General features: G+C 39.0%; 1 pseudogene across 1 annotated transcript; it reads right to left on the bottom strand.

Annotated features, from left to right (window-relative positions):
- Positions 1-655: 655 nt before the first annotated feature.
- Positions 656-17,275, bottom strand: slc19a2.L (annotated as a pseudogene). The gene is made up of 6 exons (XR_005965407.1): positions 16,862-17,275; positions 11,231-11,839; positions 6,490-6,721; positions 4,338-4,530; positions 1,841-1,982; positions 656-877 (listed from the first exon to the last, which is right to left on the bottom strand). The product of XR_005965407.1 is annotated as a solute carrier family 19 member 2 L homeolog (transcript).
- Positions 17,276-20,614: the final 3,339 nt, after the last annotated feature.

Raw genomic sequence — 20,614 nt, 5'->3', positions numbered from 1 at the left:
AAACCCTGTATGGTTCCAAAGATAGCTGTCTAGCTTCCTCATGTTTTTACAGTTTCCCTGTATCTTTACATCAAGCAACACAGATGTTCAATATCTGCCCTGCACATATTAGCTCTCTTATCACTTCCAGCAGGTTATTTGAGGGATTTTGGACTGTGAGGTGCCAATTTGCGTCATTAAGGGCTCTTACTCACGCAGGAATAGACGCATGTCATTATTTCAAATGGGGCTGTACTCACTCAGGCGCGTGTAGGCGCCGAACGCAGGTTGAGACGCAACATGCTGCCTGAGTGAGTACAGCCCCATTTGAAATAATGACATGCGTCTATTCCTGCGCTCCCCTGCGGCTGAACGCCAAAAAACGGAACGCAGGGGAGCGCAGGTCAGAACGCAAGTGAGTAAGAGCCCTTAGTACGGAAGAATGCCTGCATCTATTGCACATGCGTGAAAAACTGCATGAACCATTCTTACCAAACTAATACCAAGAAAATAAATGTTTGCAGTGAACTACCTACATTATCTTGAGGAAACCATAACTGTTATTCATACTGTTTTTTTTACTCAGTGTGCAGTGTAAAAATTCCCATTGTGTTTATGTATTTATACTATGAAAGTTCACTTGCAATAGTGTTAGATACAATTGTGCACAATAAGGTAAATAAAAGGCACATATATTGTGTTTAATATTGACCAAATAATTGTTTAAGCAGCAAAATAAATACTGATATAAGTTCCAGTCATCTACCACCAGATCTCTTCAAGGATCTGATGATGCCAGAGTAATTGGCTTCCTTCTGCATGTTTTCATTACATGGTAAAGTCCACTCATAAAAAAGATGAATGATATGGCAGCAAAGTATCCACCATAAATTTTAAACTGTAAGAAAGAAAGAGAGGGTTTGAATTAATACGCATTAATCAATGTGACATACTGATAATATTCATTTTATCGGTCAAAAAGGTACTTTCCATTAAACACAAAAGAAAATAGGCTAATGTAATGCAAAGTTTTGTGCCTTTTAATATCATCTTCAGTCATTTTGCAGTGGTATTTGTACAAGAAATCCTGGGAGCAATGGTTACAGGCACATGTGTTGTCTGCAAGAAGAAATGCAGAATAACAATGCAGTGCATTTATACTCCCTGCCTCTATTAGGGCACTGCTTAAATTCATGGTGCTGTAGCCACATGCATTTTTGGCCAGTACAAGGAAGCAAATTGTTGCCGAGTCACATTGCTGCACGTTTATTTGCTCAGCACAACCATACATTAAGAATCCATGCAGGCTTCTTAATTTTATTGTCAATGATAATCATTCAGGTTTGGGTCCACATAACCAACTATGTGATTTCATAACCATGTGCAAAGTGCAAAAATGTCCATGCGGTATGCCACATTTTATTTTATATTTTTAATATGCAATGTTCTTATTCGGCATCATTTAAAAGCACCACAAAATGTCTGCTTGCCTGCATCTGGTGTGTCGAACATGTCTCAAAACATTGCCCAATTCACAAATAAAGCAAAAAGTTGCATTGGCCTTGGTGTGGGCATTTAGGGGGCAGAATATGGTTTGCAGATAATTTAACTAGTGCACCTGGAAGCACAACAATCAAAAACAGGCTCTACTGGGAAATCGACAGATGACAAGTATACAGGCCTGCATATAGGTTAGTGTGCAATAAATTGATAGTGTCTAACAATCATGTCTGAAATGTGCATTCTCTTGCATTCATCTATTTTGTGAGCTACAAGGAGATAGCTTGCAATTATCAATAATATTCAGATGACGGAATCAGGAAACAAACAAACACAAAACATACAAAATAGTGATACTCACTTGTGTAAATATATCCAAGCCAAGGCCAACCGAATCCACCACTATTAAGGTCAAAAGGGTTTGCAAAACCAAGGCAATAAATGTATTTACGCCAAAAACAAGTGCATAGCACTCCATACTCAGATTTGCCGCAATCTGAAACCTTCACAAATATATAAGGGGGAAAAAAATATAAGTCATCCCAATACAGCATTGGTAAACAGTGAATATCTAATGTTAACAGTATAGAACAAATTAGTTAATTTACAGGAAAAAAAAACCTTCCGCACTACTTTGCAGATATTATTAACACCAGTGGAGCTTACAACAACATATTATAGTATAGTCAATTTTATCAGAAGCCAATTAATTTGCTAAATGTTCTGGAGTGTGGGAGGAAACCAGAATACCCGGTGAAAACCCATGTAACCACGAACATACAAAGTCATTGAGCTGTCTGAGCTGGTATCAAACATGGGACCCAAGGATCACACTTTTATGAATTGAATGTCTGGGTGCTAGTATAGCAAATAGAAAAACTACACTCAGGACTCAATTTGTGAAATAAAGTGGTTTATTGATCTAATTCAGTGTTTTGCTCACACTATAACTTCAGAATTAATCTAAACAGATGGGCTGCACTTTATTCAGTTGCTGCTGGACTACAAATCATAGAATAATGTAACATTATCAAGGTTAATGCATGCTGAAAACAGTAGACCAGCACATCAGAGTTCTATTTTTAAAGCAATATTGCACAATAAAACATTTAACTATTTAGAGTCAACAGCTGCATTGAAATGAAAAATAAGTATCGGTTTAAATCTGGCCCCATGTTCTTTGTTACTGCAACTGGAGTTTGAAACAACAACCCCATGTTTCCCAGCACTGAATAAATGTGTCCTTTATCCCAAAGTGTGATTAGAATAATATAAAGGAATAACTCAATCTCTGCATGTAAAATAACTGACAGTGCTGGTAATTCAATATTCTCATCTGTATATTCTCATGCGTCTATAATTGCTTTTTGTGTCTGTAAATTCTCACTGGCAATTAAACTTTTCACCTATTTTTACAAAAAATAGGGTGCACAATGGTTGGTTTAAGAACCCCAATAAATTGATAGTGTCATTTAAGTCATACTAAGTGACCTTTTGGTTTGTGTGTGAGCACAGTGAATGGTACAAGCCAAATGGCAGATAATAGACAGAACACAACTTATTAGTCAGCGACTTGAAGGGATGGCCAGACGAGGCACAACTTTTGATCTGGACCTGTGTGCTCAGGACCAAAAGCAAACAAATTGAAGTTATATACAATTTTCACCAGCTTCAAGTCACTGATGAACAAGTTAAAGAGTTGCAAAAGAGAAAGTTGTATTCTAGCTATTATGTTGCACATTCATTTACTCCAGAATTTATAGATTACATTTTTGGCTAACTATATTGAAAAACACTGAACAGTTAGTTTAACATGTGTCATTGTTACTGTGCATATTTATTTTTATTGCAATGTTTGTACCCTAGTTACTGTTCTGTAAACATGTAGAGTGCTTTATACACAGTAGCACTATGCAAATAAAGCATAAATGTGCAACATTCATATCAAGCAAGAAGGGAGATAGAGATTGTGATTGCATCCTTATTGACTCGCCTTTCAACCAGTCAGAAATCATGGTTACCCTGCACCAGGCCCGGACTGGCAATCTGTGGATTCTGGCAAATGCCAGAGGGGCTGCTGTATAGCTCCATAGAAAGTTACCATATAGTGGGCTGGTAGGAGGCTGTTTGGGCCTCTGTGTACTTGGAATGACAGGGCCTATTTTGACTCCCAGTCCGGGACTGCCCTGCACTGGTAAAATGTAAGTGTTTGATTCAGAAACTGTATTGTAGTTTATAATAATGTATGTTACACAGCAGATAACAGATCAGTCTAAATCAATGCTTTTAGCTTTTACACAGGAAAATACTACTCATAGCGCTCTAAAGGACTGCAGCATTAAAGCCTCTATGATAAAATAGGACATCTGATTTTAATAAATTGTATTTATTCATCCAACATTTCCAAAAACTAACCAAGGGCCCTGACAGATGGGGTGCTTCATTGCTCAGTGGGAAATCTCTCTTGCGGCAATGAAACGCCAGACAACACCTGCCCCTTGCATTTGTTTAAATCTCGTCATGTTAAGCAGATAACATGCAGCATTTCTACTAATTGTGTGAAAATATGGAGGAGGCATATTTGAGCGAATACCTGGGATCACCGTATGTAACGTGGTTTGTCTACAGATATTCAAATTAATGTAAAGGGGCAGGTATTGTCAGATACTTTATCACCCACAGGAGTGGAGATGAAGCGCCCTGTCTGTCAGGGTCCTTAAGGTAAAAAAAAGTACCACTTGATAAACTTAGAACATGGAATGCCATGTTACCAACTAACTAGCCTGACAAGCAATAGCATGGTTTTGTTAAATGGACTTAAAAGATAATATAATTTAGAAATAAATTCCATTACTTACGTTGCTATTGTGATTAGAAGCATATAGATACTTCTGAAGAAAACATACGACACATAACAGACCCAAATATTTCTAATGGTGTCCATAATGTATACCGTAATAGCAAGGACTACTGAAAATAAAGCAAGAAGTAATTCTCCCCATGTAGACCATGACGTTTTTATGTATCCAACAGTAAACACAGCAACAGCTCCTGGAACAACAACAAAGCACTCTCAGTAGATCAAATTAGAACAAGAAGGGCATGAAACCCTTGGTTTAAAACTATTGTCAGAAAACACATCAGGCAGGTAATTGTGCAAAAATTCCTTCCAAATCTAAACTTGAATTTTCGGGTTAAAAAAAACTATTTATTTAAATTTTTCAAGATTTGTTATACCCCCGATGCTGGAAATAGCTTGAATCCAAAAATACACAATCTAAAACCTGTGGAGGTCATGTAGAATTCAATTGCACCATTTGGAGATGTTTGTAGCCTTCATGAAGTTTTTGTTGGAGGGATTTCGCTTGAAAACTCGATCAATTCGAGTTTTTTTTCTGCCGAAAACTCGATCAGAGTATTCAAGTTTTTTTTACATTCAAGTTTTTTCTTAAATTAGAAACCATTTGGGTTGGGAGTTCATTAAAGGTCTAAAAAAAAAAAAAAAAAGCTCACAAAGCTCTAAAATTTGACCTTTGATAAATAACCCCCTAAAAGTCTGAAAATATCCAACCACATGGACAGGGGGCAGCATTGTATATTATCTTTACAGCCTTTCCTGAAGTTACAACAATGAACAATCACTACATGGGTTTGCTGAATTCAGTGATATAGCTTGATTCCCTAAACAAGCTACTGTGATCTCATTCAACCGAGGCAGTTTGTATAGTTTAGCAATACCTTAATATGACAAATTGTCATCTGGCATTTAAATGCCCAAATGCAGCTGTTGTATCATTCAATTTATGGCAAGGCACATTTTTACATTTGGGTTGACATCCTTTAAAGGGGACCCGTCACCCAAAAAAAAAGATTCAAAATCCTATTTTATCACATTAGTCAAGTAAAATGAACTTTAATTACACTATATAAATTATTTTAATCTGGTTTCCTTCAGTCTGGGAATTCATAATTATAGCAAGCAGGCAGAAGTTATTTTGTGGGCACTGTTATTAAGGCAAGCCTTGCATCATCTCAGAATCTTGTTTGTGCACCAGAATGGGGGGGGACCCAATGTCCATCCCCATGCCCTGGTTACACAATTAAATAGTGAAGAGAACAGGGGAATGTGTGAAGAGCAGTGACATCTAGGAAGTGCTGAATGGAAAATGAAAGTAATTGTCTGCCCCGCCTCTATGCCCAATATTTGATTGACAGCTGAGATTTTTAAATGAGTTTACAACAGCTATGAATGCTTTAATAAAAAATAGAAATTGGGTTTCATGTTTAATTTGAAAAGGACTTTTATTATACAGATTTTCGTGTCTCTGTGACAGGTCCACTTTAACTGTATTGTTTAAATTATTAATGGTGTACAAGGTTAAAGGGGAATAAAAACATAAGTATTGCTCTGTGGGGCTCCAGGAGAAGAACCCCGGGCCATACAGCTTTCTGCAAACAGGAGAATCAACCCAGGATATCAGGTATGAATACAATAACTGAAGGTACCTAACATTTTGTACCTTCCAGTGTTTTAGACTTTCCTTCTCCTTTAAAAGGAAAATAAACACTGTCAATTTAAAATAAGTTCAATCAACTGAACTTACGATAAACAGGTGTATAAGCCTACTCTATAATGTAAAAAAACTGCATACATTTCTTTTTAACATATATCATTTATATTTATGGACAAGAAAAATGAATGAATAAAAAAACATTTTTGCAATTGTGCAGTGCAGAAGGTATAGAACCTTATACAGTAAGTGCATGTTGAGATAATCTCTGTTCAGACAGTTTATATCAGACCTGTTTTCTGAATCTGTGAACTGGGGACATGCAGGAGATTTGCTAGCTCTTTAAAACTCCTGCGCACAAATCCCCATGCTCAGGATACAATGAGATAAGGCTTGGGGAAATGGGATGGGGAGACAAGTGATCCTGGCCTAGGCGTGTCATATATCTATAAATCCAGCCCTGTTTATACAAAGAAAATTAATACTGACAAAAACTTACCTAGGAGGGTAGAAGCAGCTTCCACACTGCCATTATATATATCAGAATGGGAGGATGGAGCAACTTGTTCCCAGAGACCCTGAGCGTAATTTACCACTTGACAGTAGCCGCAAGTCGATAAAGCCCACCATGCTGACCAGCATACAAGTGTGCGTGACGAGTAACAGTGTAAGAAATACTTCCAAAGGGTCTTCAGAACACTTTGTAAACCGTTACTATTCTTTGTGGAACACTAAAAATAAAAAAAATATAAAGTTAAAAATGTTTTTATTTTTTTGAGCTTTCAGTTCTTATCAGACACTATTACTGTTAACATGCATACTAGCGACTAATCCTTAAACATTCCTTAAATTGCATGTTTGCTAGGGGATAAAAAGCCATAGTTAAGTAGGAGCTGGTAACTGATTTGGAAATATGCAGCTTCCGACAGCATACACAGCATGATAGCATGCTGTAATATTATATGCAAGCACCACACTGTAGGTTGAGGTTTTTTGTTGTGTAATGCTCATGAAGCATCCAGACTGTTATGTGCCATGAACTAATTTCCTTAAAAGGAAATCTACATGATATTTTTTATAAAAAATGTCATTTTGTCAATGGACGTCTACAAAAACCAGCCTTTCTGCTCAACAAATTAAGACAGTATTTCTGGGGCTGGTCTCCTGGTGGTACCTGAATTACATTAAAAGAGAACCAATCCCTTTATTTTATTTTAAATCCCTACCCTGCATAGACCCCCCTGCCTGCTCTCCCCCAGCCTAGGTGTTACCCTCTGTAAATGCCCCTAACTCTTTACTTACCCCTCGTTGCAGATTCATTGCATCTGAATTCACAGGCGCAATCTTCCGGTATCCTTCCGTCGATTCGGCAATTTCCGTGACTTTCGGCGCATGCGCAGTTGTTAAAAACCAAGCAGACTGCTAAAACTGAGCATGTGCCGATACAGCACTTACTTCAAAATGATTACCAAAGAGAAGAAAATGGCGCCCATGAACTCTGATGCGCTAAATCTGCATTGAGGGGTAAGTAAAGAGTTAGGGGCATTTACAGAGGGCAACACCTAGGCTGGGGGGAGCAGGGAGGGGGGTCTATCTAGGGTAGGGGATTTTAATATAAAGGGTCTGGTTCTCCTTTAAGGATGATGGCACATGGTATGTTTTATAACCCATACTTAATCTCCTCCAGCGCAGGCTATTAAACATTAGAAAACAACTTTCCATTGGTGTGGTTCTGAATTGAGAGTGATAAAACATTTGTAAGCAATTTCTGTTGGTTACCCAATTAAAATGTTTTACAACTGGCAATCACACGGACACCAATGCAAAGGTATTTACTGATTTGTGGTTGCCGCTTTGGAGTATATTATGTGCAGGCGACAAACCGAGTAAAGTGTAAGATTTGGGTATAAAGCCTCTTTGCTCTTCCAAATAATCCTGGGAGTTTAGCATGAAATTCAAACAAAGAGGGATATGGGTATTGCCTCTTATTTGCTGTTCTATGCATTGTTGGAACTATAACTGAAATGCTGATACAGTCATTTAACCATGTTGATGAGTTTTTCTTCCTAATAATTTTTAAAGCTAGTCAAACAGCATGCTAAATTTCCAGAGATCATTTGACTCGTTAACAAGCATTTACTGTAGGCTTTATAAAGGTTAAACTATCTAGTATTTTTTTTTTTAAAGGGAAGCATTAGAGGGAAGCATTAGACGTAAATATAAAACATCACCCATTTCTTTTTTTTTTAAACTAGAAGACGGTTGGATGGCACCAGTGCTCAACGATCACAAGGAGCTCTACTGGCACAGTTTCTTATTCACATGACTTGTCTTCTCTTGTCTGGAGTTGAATACAATTGTGTAATAAACCTATAAAATCCTTAAAAGAATGTTGATGCAATATCCTGATTATTCATACAACCCACTTCTAGATTTAGGGGTTTATTTATCAAAGGTTGAATTTTAGAGCTTCACGAGGTTTCCTAATACATCGAATGAACTCACAACGCAATCTTTTTCTGATTTAAGCAAAAACTCAAATAAGTGAATTTGAGGTGAAAAACCTGAAAACTTGAATTGATCAAGTTTTCAGAGGGAAAACAACTTAAATCGCTCAAACTGATTGAGTTTTCAAGCGAACCCACCAAAAAAAAACTCGAACATAATGAAGGCTTCAAATAGTTCAAGGGACCTCTGCCATTGACTTCTACATGACATCAACAGAGTATTTTCGGATTTTAGGTATTTCCAGCTTCTGGGTATAAGTTTTGAAAATGCTAGAATAAGTGTGGGGAAATATAACCCCCCCCCCCTTATCGGACATGAGCTCATTCAGTTGGACTTATATAGAAAGATAGATATTTGAAGTTCAGGGAACATGAACTTTAGTGTAGTTCTGAAGAATCCAAAACAGAGAGGTCCACCAATACAATTTCTTCATAAATATAAAGTATAAAGAGGCCTTTGGGATAAACACCTTTAGAATAAAGTTTAAATAATGTTGAAACATACATTCACTCTCATAACTGTTCTATTCATTCTTTACCAAATCACGAATAGATCATGTGAAGTTTAACTCTCAGGGTTTCTCCAGTGCTATAGAAAAAAATCAAATACTTTTAAAAGTTCAAATAAAAGGTGTCCTCTGCCCCAAAAAAATCAAGAAAATGTAATTCTTAGCAACTTTCCAATATTTTCAATATTTTACATGGCTTTAAATTTATTTGTAATGTGTGCAATTTCTGCGGAAAGTAGTGTTTGTGTATCTCTTTCTGTTCTCTGGCTCTGACTATTAAAACATGGCTCTGACTATTAAAACATGGCTCTAACTATTAAAAACAAAGTAACAGCAGTCTGATCTCATTTAGATCTGTTAATCAGCTGGCTTAACGTATTGTTTCTAGAATCAAAGCCATGAGTGCAGATAATATAAACAATCAGAAACTGCTGTCAACTTTTCTTAAAATTATAATTTTTTTTTACTACAACAAAAAACAGTTTTTGGGTGGAGGACCTCTTAAGAAAAAAAATTAGAAATGTATGGGAAGCCAACATAGGCACTACTAATGTGTGGTGGGAAAATTTAGGGCTTCTCAAAATAAGATTAAGTACCACGTTAATAGGGAACAATCGCAAAAATGAACATGTAGAGGCACATTTATCAAGGGTCCAATTTCAAATTCATCTGAGTTTTTTTTTAAAAACACCATAAACTCGAAATTTGATCGAATTTTATAAAAATCCAATTTTTTTTTAACTCGGGTGAAATAAGATCAACGCAAAATTGATCCCTGTGCATCTTCCATTGACTTAGGGGCTGATTCATTAAGGGTCGAATATCGAGGGTTAATTAACCCTCGATATTCGACTAGGAATTGAAATCCTTCGACTATCGAAGTCGAAGGATTTAGCGCAAATAGTGCGATCGTACGATCGAAGGATTATTCCTTCGATCAAACTATTAAATCCTTCGAATCAAACGATTCGAAGGATTTTAATCCAACGATCGAAGGAATATCCTTCGATCAAAAAAACTTAGGAAAGCCTATGGGGACCTTCCCCACAGGCTAACATTGACTTCGGTAGCTTTCAGCTGCTGAAGTAGGGGGTCGAAGTTTTTTTTTAAAGAGACAGTACTTCGACTATCGAATGGTCGAATAGTCGAACGATTTTTAGTTCGAATCCTTCGATTCGAAGGTCGAAGTAGCCCATTCGATGGTCGAAGTAGCCGAAAAAATACTTCGAAATTCGAAGTTTTTTTACTTCGAATCCTTCACTCGAATTTAGTGAATCGGCCCCTTAAACAGCAATTTGTCAAGTTTTAGATGGCAAATAGTAGAATTTGAGTTCTACTAAAGAGCCAGAGTATGATAAATCTCGAAAATCGAATTTGAATTTTTTGAAAAGCTTGAATCAAATTTAAATAACTCCCTAGCTGAATTTGACAGTTTTAACCTTAAAAAAAAAAAACTAGAAAATTAGAATTTTGAATTCAACCCTTGATAAATCTGTCCCGTAATGTTAGTTTCATCCTGTGGACATAAGGGACTTTGATTATTTCAGAAATAGTACAGAAATCATAATTATAGAATTTATAATTCTATGCAGATGATTCACTGTTCTTCTTCAGGACTTTTTCCGGCCGGCCAGATTGCTTGTCTGCATCCTGAAGGGCAGAGTGGGGTTGTTTTTCACAGAGATGAGACAAACAGTGAAATCAGCTGCACAGAATTGGTTATTTTAAAGTAACAGTACAAAACTTCTAATTGAAGTACATTGCAAATATACTATCTGCAATATTGTTTTTTGACTTTACATCCCCTTTACAAGAGAAAATAGCGGGTATGGGATCCGTTATCCGGAAACCCGTTATCCAGAAAGTTCCGAATTACGGAAAGGCCGTCTCCCATAGACTCCATTATAATCAAATAATTCAAATTTTAAAAAATTATTTCCTTTTTCTCTGTAATAATAAAACAGTACCTTGTACTTGATCCCAACTAAGATATAATTAATCCTTATTGGAAGCAAAACTGGTCTACTGGGTGTATTCAATGTTTACATGATTTTCTAGTAGACTTGAAGGTGGGAAGATCCAAATTACAGAAAGACCCGTTATCCGGAAAGCCCCAGGTCCTGAGCATTCTGGATAATAGGTCCTATACCTGTATAAGGACTCCAAACAAAAATACCATTATTTTAGTACCAAAAAATTACTGAAAAGAAATATATTTACTTACGTTTTTTACATCTGATTCCGATCTGTTTTCAGAATTTAATGCAATTCGAGATTCAATCTCTTCAGCCTCAGTGCCATTTGCCAAGGCATATGTATTACTGTCCATTTGTAACTTGTCCGATATATACATTTCCTTATCTCCAGGATAAAGCAAGTTTTGGTGGAAAAAAAGACTTTTGGCTGGCATTGGTAAAAAACAAGCAGTTGCAAAAGCAATGGAAACGCATGTTAAAGAAATGACATTCAATGAGAACAAAGACCAGTTTGCCAATGAAACCAGAATCTGGCCAATGACAGAACCAACAGTGAAACCAGTTAACGTGGCAGTGCGGCAGTAACTGGTAACTTTTTGGTACAAGCTAGGCTCCACCATGCTGTAGATGTAAGAGTAGTAAGCCACTTCTGTTGCAGTTGCAATTCCATAGAAGAATTCAAGGAATTGAAGAGCCAGGGTACCTTGAGCATACAGTAGCATAAACCATGTGATTATCAGACTAACACCTTGCAAAACAATGACTGGCTTGTATCGCAGATAGTCTGTTGCAAGGAATATAGGAAACAGCAACGCCAGGTAAGAATATGTCCAAACAGGGTATATTTCGTTAAACACCTAAAAAACAGGAAAAAATGGTGTATAAATGCTTTTTGAAAAGGTTTAAGCATTAAAACTTAACCAAACTAAAAAGGAAGGAAGCAGCTGTAAAGGCAAATATTATGGTGAAAGAGTGGATGTGGAAATCATTAAAACAAAAGTAATGTATATTATGAGCAGATATGGCACAAGATAATAGTAGAATGCATATTGTTGTCCAATTGGATTTGTGGCCTATTTTGTTTTGCGACAACCCTTAGCCAAGTTCATATATGGATTGAAAGATCCTTGCCCATAGAAGTACTAGTTTCTCAATAATTAAAATACATGTACTGCACTAGACTGGGGCTACTGTCACCAGTACTCCAACTGCAAATTTAGTGATAACCCTAGGTTGCACAGTACAGTTGTAAGGTAGATTTCTGCAGTGTGTCGGGTACCCTGCGGGATGAGGGAAGAATTTTCCGGTGCAGGTATAGATGCGGGTCTCATCTATATTAATTATCTTATTTTATATTGTCTATATTTTACTCTGATCCAAATGGGTAGATATGTGGGTTGCAGTTCGGGTCGTGGGCTGCTGGTTGCAGGTTCAGGTCTCAAAAATTGGTAGAACTCTACTGTCAGATAACTGCATGGCTTGCTCCTTAGATATATATACATACACATACACATACAGATATAGATAGATATATATACACACTACCATGTACTTGATCCAAACTAAGATATAATTAATCCTCATTGGAAGCAAAACCAGCCTATTGGGTTTATTTAATGCTTACATGCTTTTCTAGTAGACTTAAAGGGGTTGTTCACCTTCAAACACTTTTTTCATTTCAGTTGGTTTCAGATTGTTCACCAGAAATAAAGATTTTTTCCAATTACTTTCTATTTTCTATTTGACACAGTTTTTCTAAGTGTAAAGTTTTATTTTTGACCTTGTAAACCAGCTCTGGGAGGGGAGCTTGCCAATGCTTTAACTGTTCTAAATTGATACATTTAGAACAGTTTTATTAAAGGCAGCTGTTGATACAATAGTTGCTAATATGCCACAGATACAGCTGAGAAATGTATCAACTACATGTAGCAAATTGTAACACTTCAGATGCTCCAGATTACTGAGCTGCCAGACTGAAACACAAGAGACAGGAACATTAAACTTTAGTTTTGGCAAATAAAACAAGTCTTTGTTTATGGTGAACATTCTGAAAACAACTCAAATGAAAAAATTGATTGGAAGATGAACAACCCTTTTAAGGTATGAAGATCAAATCTACAGAAAGACCTGTTATCTGCAATGCTTGGGACCTGTGGTTTTCCAGATTACAGGTCCCATACCTGTATTTAGATTTGGTCACTTAATGCACTTGTCAATCCCACTGCATTGAAAAGAAGGTCCAATGACTAATAACTGCACTCATAAGTCAATTTTCCTAGTGGGGAAAAACCATAATTTCCAGGGAGCAGCAGTTTTTTTAATGCTAAAGAACTGTGACATTTAGGGCATGTGTACTTGAGTGTGCCCCGAATCGGTATGTGCATATTAAGGAACAGCATCTCATGGCAGTGTATTCATATCTATTAGTGGCTATATGGTTTCCCTCAACTGGAGACCAGTTTGTGCAGGAAGACCAATAGGACAGGTATACACCCTATAAGTCATGTGTGACGTGTGTCGTCTCATCCAAACGAATGAGTAAGACAAAAATTGTAGCATAGAGGTAGATTAGAGTGTCACTATGACATGACAAGCAGAGCTGTGGAGTCGGGAGAAATTTGGGTACCTGGAGTGGGAGTCCCCAAGGTTGTACTGACTGATAAAAATATATATAATATACTGTTAGCATGCACTGGTAAATGCTGTGTGTTTGCTTAAGAAAGACTACATAGTTCATATAAACAAACTGCTTTTTTAGCCATGGGGGAAGCCATTTAAGCTAGGAAAAGTAGAAAAGACACAGGTTACATAAACTCTGTCCAAAACAATGGTGTTTTATCTGTTATGCGCTATGTAACCTGTTCCTTTTCTCCAGTTTGAATGGCTGTCCCCATGGCTACACAGCAGCTTGTTTATATAAACTATAGTTGTCTTTCTGAAGCAAACAAACAATGTTTACCAGTGCAGAGAAACAGTACATTATATTTTAATTACTTTGATAAACGTTTAAAGTGTCTGCTGTTACTGTTGCTTTAAAAACGGAGGAGTCGGAGTTTGAGTTGAAAGTACCATAAACTGAGGAGTGGGAGTCAAAGAATTTATGTATCGACTCCACAGCCCTGGTGAACTGGTTCGAACACTCGCACTCAAAACGTAAAAAACTGCTATATATCTATGGACAATAAGGGATGTTCTGGTTCACATTATTTTACATACTGTACATCTATGGATGAGGAGTTACTGAGCAAAGTTTCACAACTAAAGGGAGAACAAATGCTAAGTTGAATGTCTGATCTCCAAACCCAAAATAATAACGTGTAACTTTAGGTGCCCAACAATCTCAGATCTGCTCAGAGCAATTTAGGCAAGGATGATTTTTTAATGATTACTCCTGTAAGCATCAGTTTTGCCAGTCTATCCACATTAAAAATGCCATGTAGAGATTAGCCCTCTAGGGGGTATGTTATCACCTGTATGTGCCTACGCTATGGCTAATTTTTTTTTAACATTCAGTTGTTACAATGCCAACACTCAGCTATCTTCATAACACCCAATTGTTACAAGGCTATGTCCTAGCAATTAAAAAAACATCAATAGAGAACAAACGTTCAAACTGTACAATCTCGGGATCGTGCAATTTAGAGCATCATTTTATGTTACCATTATTTACATTTAATATGCTTTATGAAGCTACACAATTATTGTTATTGCTACTTTGTAATAATTATATTTCTATTCAGCCTCCCCAATCAAATTCCAATCTCTTATTCAAATATGTGCATGGTTGCAAGGATAATTTGGACCCTAGCAACCAGATTCCTGAAATTGCAAACTGGAGAGCTGCTGAATACAAAGCGAAATAACTCAGATTTCACAAATAATAAATAATGAAAACCAATTGCAAATTGTCTCAAAATAGGACTCTTTACATTACACTAAGGGGCACATTTACAAAGCTCGAGTGAAGGATTCGAATTAAAAAAACTTCGAATTTCGAAGTGTTTTTTGGGCTACTTCGACCATCGAATGGGCTAGTTCGACCACGAATCGAACGATTCAAACTAAAAATCGTTCGACTATTCGACCATTCGATAATCGAAGTACTGTCTCTTTAAGAAAAACTTCGACCCCCTACTTCGGCAGCTAAAAGCTACCGAAGTCAATGTTAGCCTATGGGGAAGGTCCCCATAGGCTTGCCTGAGATTTTTTGATCGAAGGATATTCCTTCGATCGTTGGATTAAAATCCTTCGATTCGAAGGATTTAATCGTTCGATCGAAGGAATAATCCTTCGATCGTTCGATCGAAGGATTTGCGCTAAATCGTTCGACTTCGATATTCGATGTCGAACGATTTTAGTTCCTAGTCGAATATCGAGGGTTAATTAACCCTCGATATTCGACCCTTCATACATCTGCCCCTAAACGTTATTTAAAAGGTAAAGAACCCCTTCTACAGCAGAAAAGATTATTCTTTTGTGTTTAATTATCACACTTGGTTTATTACTGAGGTCTCACTGAATGGTTTCCAAAAGGGATAGACGGTCACTCTCCTAGCTGTCCTAATCAAATATTATTATGAATTGCTGTCTGTTTCAGTATAAATACAGCATAGTATGACCTTGAAGTGACTGCCTGGCATCTGATCGGATAGCACATGATACCTTGACACCCTGGCTACAGACAAGAAACAAAGGTCATAATGGTACAATCTGCCACTTCCAGAACTACAACTCCCAGCAGTAACTGCTTGCACATTTTAAGAGGAGAAGTTTAAAGGGGAACTATTGCGAAAATGAAAATTTAATATACGCTTCACCATAGAAACCTATGAAATAAGAAACTTTCTAAATACCATCAATTAAATAATCTGCATAGTTTCTGAAATAATCAAGTTTATCTTTACTATCCCTCTCCATCTATTTCACTTCATTCTGTCTTCATGCAGCAGTTGGGTGACAGATAATCATTGGCAGTTAGACTCCATATATTTTATAGGGGGAGGAGGGCTTCCTTTCCTAGCAGAGATATTAGAGCTCACTCAAATAACTGATTCCAGTACAAACAAAATCTAACAAAATAACTGCCTTTTGCACAAATACTGCATGTAGAGAGACATGATGTCTGGTATTTTTAATAAAACTCTAATACATCTTCTAGGCAAAAGGAATCCCCCTATAAAATATATTGGATGCGTTAATGAATATCTGACACCCAACTACTGCATGAAGAGAGAATGAAGAGAAGTTTCTTATTTCAGTGTGATGAAGCTTATATTAAATTTTTATGATAGTTTCCCTTTAGGGCTAGTCAACACGAGGAGATTCGGCGATTAGTCGCCAGGCGACAAAATCTCCCCGAATCTCCTCGTGTGGCCTTACCGTTAAAGAGAGAGTCAAACTTCTGTGCAGTGTCTATCTGCCTACAAACTCTGAAATGTACAAGCCCACTGGCAGATTCGGGAAGATTTAGTCACCTGGCGACTAATCACCTCTTGTGCGGGGCGACAATCTCCCCGAACCGCTTCCCCCTGCTATAATGACAAAGCGCCAGCGTCAATGCACTCGCGGCGCTTCGATTTCCAAGTCACCCGAAGTTTCCAGGCAACTTCAGAAATCAAAGCGCTGCGACTGCATTGGCACTGACATTTTGTCATTATAGCAGGCGGCAGGCAGTTTGGGGAGATTGTCGCCCCGCAGAAGAGGTAATTAAGTCGCCAGGCGACTAAATCTCCCCAAATCTGCCTGTGTGCTTGAACCCTAATCCTACCAGATTGGAAGGAGGTTTCACACAGGCCACTGAAAGGATGGAGCAAGTGACCTGTAAGGGTAGTAGTGTACAGTGGCAGAAGCAATGTAAAGTCTGGACAAGCTTTACCCACCTGCCTCTCCGTGAGGTTCTTGTCCGGCCCCAGTAGATAAGGCGTGAGAAAAGGCTCAGACGGTCTCAGATTAGCGAAGAACCCGTAGGCACAGAGGAGACATGTGGGAAGGAGCCAGCTACCCACCGGCAGAGGCAGGCTTTTCCTCTTAGTAGGAGCCCCATTCAGCTCCATTGCCACAGGTAGCCACTTACAGCACAAAAACGTGACGAGTCATAAATAACAAGTACTTCTAGGCACGCTAAACACGTATCTGTAGGGGAACCGTGTCACTGCATTCATTACCCCGAACACCTACGCACTACATGGAAGCACAGCAGCCACCAGCCTCCACAGCAAGGTCACACGCACTGAAACCTTCTTGGTTCATGCTGCTAGTATTTAGCAAGCACTGCTGCCAGCAGCGGGAAAAAAACATTCAAACATAAAAACTTTATTAGAAAGGACAAAGCCTGTTGGTTTTGCAAGGTGATTGGGCAGCAGGGGACCCACCCCCTCCAACTGTGCTCGAGTCAAGCAGTTCAATGCTGCACAGGAGCGGGAGCAGTGCAGATGTCCAGAGACAATTAATCCCCTTCTCTTATCTCGATCCTTTATAGTGTCATTCTACGCAATTAACACGGTCCCATGGGAATCCATACATAAGAAGCATAGGCATAGCGGTGCAATCATAGCAGTAGTGGCGGCGGCGGCGGCAGCAGCAGGAGCAGCAGCAGCATGAGTCACATGACAGTGTGTCTGTATTAGTCCGGCTGCAGCTCAGACTTCAGTGATCCACTTGATCTGGCCATGTCACTGTCTGTCATGAAGTGCTGGTGAGGGGCACACTGTGAATATCATAACATTCTGGTGGGCCACACTGTATATCAAGAGATGCTAATGTGCTGTATGTTGTGTGGGTCATATTTAGGCTGGGCTTGCAGGGAGTAGATTTGGGTAGCTTGCAGGGAGTGGCGCTTTGGGAATAAGAGGGCAAGTTGTAAGGGGTGAACAAGTTAATGTTACTGAGTGATGTGCAAAAGTAATTTTATTAATGTGAGAGTATATTTGTTAGAAAAAATTAAAATCTTACAGTGTAATGTGATAAAACAGACACGACATGGTGCAAGAGGATATTAGAGGAAAGGATGCGATACACTACCCCACCATCAGAGGGTGAGTTTTAGAGGTAAAAAAAGGGGCCACACCCTGGTTTTTATGTCTTTGTTGGGAGGAAGTGGTCAGGAATGGAAGACTGGAAGAAAAGAGACTTGAAAGGAGGAACTAGAGCAGGCTGAGAGTAGGTAAGGGGAAGTAGAGCAGGCACTAGGTGCCTGAGATAGGACAGCAAGCTTGGGCCGCCTAATGCACCAACGAGGAGGGTAGTGGGGATAGTACCCTAGTGGATATTTCACAAGATAGGGACCCCAGAGAAAGGGTTTAGATCAGAAAAGGGTGTGATGGGCTTCGGGCCTGAGGTCTGCCAGTAGGAAAAGGCCTGGTCAAAATAGTAAAAGGGTACCGCAGGGAGTACCTGATTACTGAGACATGTGGGGAACAGAATTCCTGGTGATTGGAGACCAGCGTGAGTACCCATTTGAGTTGTCCAATTGTAACCCTCTGGGATAAAAGAGTAAACCTGAGATGCCTGTGTGGATTTACAGAATGTTGGATGTATGTTCCTGGGAAATTCGGATCTGAATGGAAAAGTGAAGAACTTGTTGGAAATAAAATTCCTGATTGTTTTCCTTTTCACTTGGACTCTGTGTCTATGTGGGAGAAATACATTTTCAGCCTAATAAACACCTGCAAAACATTCTGGAATTAGTCCATATTCCAAAGATTTCTCACTAGATAGAGAAACATAGGATTAAGAACCCTATGTTATGAATAAATATAATGTTGGAGGGCAGAACCACGATCAGCAACTTTTGGACCCTGTACAAGTTATTAATCGGAGGCTCGTAGGAACACAAGCACATAGTACGAAACGTTTTGGCCACTCAACTTGGTGTGCACTACACAAATGATCAATAAGCATGCAGGTAAGTTTTGCTAGGAAAAAAGGTTGACCTTGATGAATATGGTTTTTTGCAACCATACTGTAGCTACTACGATTCAAAGCTACAGATCATTTTACAGAGAAGCAGGGTGTAACTATACAGAAAAGAGACCTAGCAACTGCAGGGGGGGGTCCAAAGAACTATAGGGGACTGATAAGCAGCTGCAATGTATGGAAAATGTATTTTCCCCAAAGTTTAAGGGCCCAATGATCTTGCTGTGGGGCCCAATAACTAATCATTCTGCTTCAATTTGTGTAGGTCACAGTTCAGTTCAGTAAATAGATCCCAAACTAAACAGTTTTTATTATTTTTTAATAAGTATTGCATATAAATAGCTCCATTAATTTATGTTATTTATTGGGGGGGGTCAGTGGAGTTTGCACTCCTACACTCCTACTTGCCCCTGTCACACTGTTCTGCATTACCATTGCTTTATACATAAATTATGCAAGTATCTATATAAAATACGTACGTTTCATCAAAATTTCGCTGGGCCCGAGACAGTCCACCTCTCCTCCCCAATGGCGGACCAGTTTTATTTCACTTTGCACTCCTTTGAAACCAGATTTTGTGTTACCAAGTACTGACTTGGGGTGTACACTAATGCAACCAAAGAAAATGCACTAGTGACACCTTCGCCGCACTTCGCCAGATGAAGTTTCGCCAGGGCGCCGCTAATTCACTAAAATCCGAAGTTGCTCTCAGGGAGGCAAAAGGTAGCGAAGTTGCGCTAGCGTTAACTGTCAAGCAAATCGAAGTTACGCTAGCGATGCCTAATTTGCATACGGCGATGCTGCACAGTAACAGAACAGGCACGAAGTCTGACTGTCTGTCTTCTTCTTCGTCGTGACTCAGACTCTTGCCAATTTGCCTATTATCTTAATTGCTTGGCAACTAATCTTGCCCAGTTGCCTGCAGCCCTGCACCTTGTCCTTCAATCCTGCCTAACTGTCTGTCTCAGTCCCAGCTAGCTAGAAAGCGGTGGGCAGCCAGCATGGTAGCAGCACCCCATGTCCTGCAGCAGTCAGTTGTCAGAGACCTTATTTTTTTAAATTAAAAACTCAGGCTCAGGGGTCAGGCAGCAGCAGGTATGCCTGCAGACTATTCAGACTTAGTGCAGAAGCAGCCACAAACATCCCAGCCAGACTGCACTGATTTTCAAAACATTTTCTCCTGCTTCCTCTGACCTTTTCTTCTCTGCAGCCCGACTGTTCTTTTAACAGCTCCCCTGGTGCCCTGGCCACACAGGCAGATTCAGGGAGATTAGTCGCCATGCGACAAATCTCTTCTTCACAGCAACTAATCTCCCAGATCTGCCTTCCACCAGCTAAAATGAAAATCGACTGGGGGCAGGCACTCGGAGGACTCCGTTTTCTGAAGTCACCTGTAATTGCATCACGAGGAAACTTTGGGCGACTCCGGAAAATTAAGTGCTCTGAGTGCCTGCCCCCAGGTGATTTTCAGTTTAGCTGGCGGAAGGCAGAGCGGGGAGATTTGTCGACCTGGCTATATACATCAAACTTGCCACTGTGCCATCCTTTGGGGTCCATGGGGGGGCCCTGTGGAAAGTATAGCCTAGGGGCCTCAAATAGTGTTAATCCGCCACTGGCCCTATACATGTGCCCACTGTATAGTTTAGGTGCCATAGGTTAGGAAATGTAGGGGGGAAGGAGGGTACCCCCAAAATAATGTACGATCTTTTTCAGCCTAT

Source organism: Xenopus laevis, chromosome 2L (genome assembly GCF_017654675.1).
Source record: "Xenopus laevis strain J_2021 chromosome 2L, Xenopus_laevis_v10.1, whole genome shotgun sequence".
In the NCBI taxonomy this organism is placed as follows: Eukaryota; Metazoa; Chordata; class Amphibia; order Anura; family Pipidae; genus Xenopus; species Xenopus laevis.
The sequence above is the reverse complement of the archived record's forward strand: the minus strand, read 5'-3'. Positions and strand labels throughout refer to the sequence as shown.